Raw genomic sequence first — 6,000 nt, forward strand, 5'->3', positions numbered from 1 at the left:
AAATTGTTTACAGTCGCACACAATTGTCTATCATCGGGTCCAATTGATCCGACTATCTTGTTAAAACAAATGTAAGTACGATATTTTATGATTAAAAAATACATATAGAACAACAAATATAATATATAGGTATACCCAATAGACAAAAGTGATGTAACATGCTTGTTTTAAATAGACAATATTTATTAGCACAAACACATTTACATTAAATGGTTATGGCATACAAAATTAAGACAATAAACTGACAATAGTTAAATTGATTATAATTATATTAGAGTGACAGCGAAGAAAAAAGACTATAAAGATCAACAGTTAACACATTATTAATGTTCATGAACAATTAGAAAAAAGAACACAAACAAAAATTAGGTTGCATATTAAAAGAAATACATGTTATACAAATGTTCTCAATAAAAAAAACAATCATTAATATACTTTATGGTGATTTTTTTAATGACTGGTAGACTGCTATTTAAAATTGCAGTCAAATGCTTCAGTGTTTTAGCGGACTGCAATTTATTTTAAATATCAATAATAAGATTAAAATTAAGATTTTTATTAATATTTTGTATATAGGTATCCCTCAATGATGTATAGCATAGACAGATTGAGAAGAAATGATATTCATCCTCAATTCTTTGTCTGTTACAGGATAAGCAAATGCGTTTACTTCTTTCAATGTTGGTATAACGCCCTCTTTCAATTGCTGGGGAATGGGCACTTAGTTTAAATTTACTGAAAACTGATCGGTCAGTTTTGAGTTTACATATATCAATAAATGTGGGCCTTTTTCTAATTCTTTTAGTATGACAAAAGAAATTTATTTTTTCACATTTATTGATAGAACAATTCATAATTTGATAAGCCTGGTCAAAGATTCTTTGTTGGATAGTATTTATGTGATATTTTAAATAACAGAGTTGAGTTATGTTTTTCAAGAAGAGGGGTGAAAAATACCAGAGGGACAGTCAAACTCATAGATCAAAAAAAAAAAAAACTGGCAACGCCATGGCTAAACTAGAGGCTCTAAAGAGCCTGTGTCGTTCACCTTGGTCAACAAAGGACTCAGATGGATTCATGACAAAATTGTGTTTTGGTGGTGGTGATGTGTTTTTTAGATCTTACTTTACTGAACATTCTTGCTGCTTACAATTATCTCTATCTATAATGAACTTTGCCCAGTAGTTTCAGTGGAAAATGTTAGTGAAAATCTACAAATTTTATGAAAATTGTAAAAAATTGACTATGAAGGGCAATAACTCCTTAGGGTCAATTGACTATTTTGGTCGTGTTGACTTATTTTTAGGTCTTACTTTGCTGTACGCTGTTTACAGTTTATCTCTATCTATTATAGAATTCAAGGTAATAACCAAAAAGAGCAAAATTATCTTACAATTACCAATTCAGGGGCAGCAACCTAACAATTGGTTAGCTGATTCATCTGAAAATTCCAGGGCAGATAGATCTTTACATGATAAACAATTTTACTTCCTGTCAGATTTGCTCTAAATGCTTTGCTTTTTGAGTTATAAGCCAAAAAACTGCATTTTACTCATATGTTTTATTTTTAGCCATGGCGGCCATCTTGGTTAAACTAGATACCCCAATGATGATTATGGCCAAGTTTGGTTTAATTCGGCCCAGTAGTTTCAGAGAAGATTTTTCTAAAAGATTACTACATGTATAAAGATTTACGAAAAATGATTAAAAATTGACTATAAAGGGCAATAACTCCTAAAGAGGTCAACTGACCATTTTGGTCATGTTGACTTATTCGTAAATCTTACTTTGCTGAACATTATTGCTGTTTACAGTTTATCTCTATCTATAATAATATTCAAGATAATAAGCAAAAACAGCAAAATTTCCTTAAAATTACAAATTCAGGGGCATCAACCTAACAATGGGTTGTCCAATTCATCTAAAAATTTCACGGCAGAGATCTTCACCTGATAAACAATTTTACCCCCATGTCATATTTGGTTTAAATGCTTTGGTTTTTGAGTTATAAGCCAAAAACTGTATTTTACCCCTATGTTCTATTTTTAGTCATGGCGGCCATCTTGGTTGGTTGGCCGAGTCACCGGACACATTTTTTAAACTAGATCCCAAATGATGATTGTGGCCAAGTTTGGTTAAATTTGGCGCAGTAGTTTTAGAGGAGAAGATTTTTATAAAAGTTAACGACGACGGACGACGGACGCCAAGTGATGAGAAAAAAGCCAATCAGACAAATGAAAGTACACAAGACACAACATAAAAAAACCTAAAGACTAAGCAACACGAACCCTTCCAAAAACTGGGGGTGATCTCAGGTGTATCGGAAGGATAAGCAGATTCTGCTCACATGTAGCACCCGTCGTGTTGCTCATGTTATTCCAACATCGGTAAATAGTAAAATTCGGTAGGTCACATTCGTGAAAAGGGAAGGCGATTATAGTAATGACATAAGGACTTTATGCGATATAACAGTGAAACTGTAATTTTATAACGGTCAACCAATTCGTGATGCAGTCCGTAAAATTTACGAAGGGATGATTTCAACGTTACCATTTGGAACTCAGGCTTGGTTTGATAGCATCCTTGTGAGCAGCAACCCTTTATCAAGGAAATCATGGTAGGAAATACAAGCCTGGGAACGTCGTATCAATTGGGAGATATATACTCCGTATGCAGGCGCTGTTGGAATGTTGCTACATAGAAATGGAAAGTTTACAATTGGGAAGCTGAAATCTTCTCTTTTGTCGTAAAATTTTGTTTTCAGCCGACCCTCATTGTCAATTTCTAATTGTCAGTTAAGATATGAGGCAGACTTAATTGTATCCGTTGTATCCTTTATCTCTAGTTGGATGGAATAGATGCGTTCAACATTGACACCAAATTTAGAATTATTTAGCGAGAGAACATGATCTATATAGCGGAAAGTAAAGTATCAAAGGATTGCTAACTTCTTATCTTTCTTCCTAAGAAGTTCCCGTATAAATGCCTGCCTCATATTTCTTTTTTTGGGTAAATAACACGAATAAAGTTCTTTTAAAACTGTTGTTTTATTTCAACATGGTTAGGAATTTTAAAAAGTGAATGTTTTATTTGTAAACTAAGTATCGTCTACAAAGTGTGTCGGAACATATTAGCCGGGAGACCGGATCGTATAGCTAGCGAAGATGATAATGTATCTTTCTATATATGAATAGGCAAAATCTATTTAAAACATGGCCAAAATTATCTTTAAAAACTCATTTACCAAATTATCTTTAAAAACTCTTTTACCAAATTATCTTTAAAAGCTCTTTAACCAAATTATCTTTAAAAACTCTTTCATCAACTTATCTTTAACTAGATGTGTCAAAGCGACACGAATGGCCCCGTCTCAAAAAGTTGAGAAAAATCTACAATTTCAATAATACATGTGGACACAACCATGATGGTAGTGTCACATATGAAAAATCAGCTCAAAATCTGGAGGCGTATAGAAAAATGTCCATATAACTGACTTTTCAACATTTTTCAAAGTTGTAAACCCTTAATTTTGGCAAAAATTAGTGGAGCGGAAAGAAACTTATACTTGATCTGTAACTCATCATGTTTACCAAAAATCAACCCAATATCTGAAAGCCTTTAGAAAAATGGTCCGTATAATTGTGATTTTCAAATATTTATCAAAGTTCAAAGCCCCGGCGAAATTACAGCAAAAATTAGCCGAGCGGAACGAAACCTATTGTTGATCTGTAACTCATCACGAGTAACTTACATACCAAAAATCAGCCCAATATCTGAAAGCGTTTAGAAAAAAGTCCGTATAATTGTGATTTTCAACAATTTATCAGCATATATAGACTTTTTAACATATATTTAGCCTACTCACAGTATTCTTTTTGTTACTTTCTAGAGGTGTGTCTGAGACGAAGGTTTTATATATATACTAATAAATGAAAACTGTTGTTTCTTATTTGTGTTTTTAACTATTCATACTGTAATGTTTATTATATTTGTAAAAGAATAACATTATTATTATATTATATTATGCTCCTTGTGAGCCCATTTTATGGACATAGTTGTTCATTTCCTACGGGTCCCCTTTCTGGAATTACAATATTAATACACTAAAGAGAAATAGAACTGGATGTTTGCTCATCACACTTATCATTTAGCCACTTATAATATATATATACACAAGAAAAAAGGAGCAATACCACATATACCCTACTCCGAAAATAGTGAATACAGGGAAAAGCTTATACCTTGTGACATACACTGTTTTTACTGTTTATCTCAGTTATGATTCATGTCTGTTATGGTTTTAGACAGTAATATAGTCTTTGACCTTAGACAAAGTGATCTTAAGTAAGTAAGTAAGTAGGTGAGTAAATTTTATTTAGATTCGCCATATATATACATAATAACAGAGAAAACATGAGCTCTGGTGAGCTCTTTAACCGACTATCACATAAAAAAACCATGCAGCATCATGCAAATACTACCAAATAAAACTAAAAAAAACATGAATTATAATGAAAGCAACTCTATTTGATTTGTGAGCCTCCAGAGTCAAAGTTCATGTGGCAAGTGCCTCTATGTGCATTGAAACGGGGGAATCAGCAAATCACTTGGGATCAATAAATATAACAGACTAAAAGCATAAAAACAATAAATAAATAAATATAAGCACTAGCATTTAATGGCAGATATATTAAAAAAAAAATGCATAAAAAGCAGAGCAAAAGGCCATTATAAAAAGAAAGAAAGAAATTTCAGCTTTGAGACAGCACTGGGTGGAAACGACATGAACTGCAGTAACATTTTTGACCCCCACACCAGGAATTTATATAATTCCTAAACTGGTCAAAAGAAGTCATGAGTCTAGCCTCATTAGGAATTGAGTTCCATACTTGTGCTGCCTCAAATCTAAAGGATCTTTTACCATAACTGGAGGTTCTAGGTCTAGGTACCTCAGCAGTGTTTACATGCCTGAAATTATATGAACTGTTTTTTATTACAACTAAATCTTGAATAAATAAAGGACATTTCTTATTAATTATTTTAAAGGTCTCCAAGGCAATTCTACGAGTTTTTAATGATGGAAGGTTCGAAATCTGCAGGAGTGTTTCGTATGAGCTCTGATGGTCTTCATAAATAAATCGAAGCGCTCTTTCTTGTATTTTTTCTATTTTCCTGGTATTTTGTTCCCCACAGAAATGCCAAGTCAAAGGGCAATAACTAAAGTTAGACATAATAAAAGAGTAGTAAATTGTAAGCTTACTCAGTTTGTTAAGATGTTTCACAATTCTTTTCAAAACATTTAATTGCCTTGCAGCCTTTTTACAAATATTTGAAATGTGTAAATTAAAGTTTAATTTAAAATCAATCGTAACTCCAAGTAGTTTAACCTCATCCTCACATGATATAGAAATACCATTCAAATCAGACACAATCTTTTTATCATGTGTTTTTTTGCCAAGAGAGATAGCTTGAAATTTCTCTGGGTTGGCCTGCATTTTATTGGAAGAAAACCACTGTATTAAAAAATTGCTGTCTTCCTCAAGAGCAGAAATTACATCTTGTAAGGAATTTCCAGACTTTGACAAAGTATTGTCATCAGCATAATTATATAAAGAACAATTTTTTACAAAAAAGAACAAATCATTAATAAAAATATTAAATAGGATGGGTCCAAGGATAGAACCTTGTGGTACCCCTTTAAATATGTCAAGCATACCACTTAAATTTTAGTTTACTTTCACACACTGTTTTCTTTTTGTTAAATAACTATATAACATATCAAGTGAGGATTTGGATAGACCATAAGCTTTTAGTTTCAGTAGCAGTAAGTCATGGGGGAGACAGTCAAATGCTTTTGACAAGTCCATAAGGATAGCTGCAAGGTATTTATTTTGATCTAAGGCTAATTTCCAATCTTCAATTACTCTTAATGAAGTTGACTGACATTTAAAACCAGATCTAAAAGCTGCCAAAAAAGGACTGAAGATTTTATCAAAGTAC

This window comes from Mytilus edulis, chromosome 4 (assembly GCF_963676685.1).
Source record: "Mytilus edulis chromosome 4, xbMytEdul2.2, whole genome shotgun sequence".
In the NCBI taxonomy this organism is placed as follows: Eukaryota; Metazoa; Mollusca; class Bivalvia; order Mytilida; family Mytilidae; genus Mytilus; species Mytilus edulis.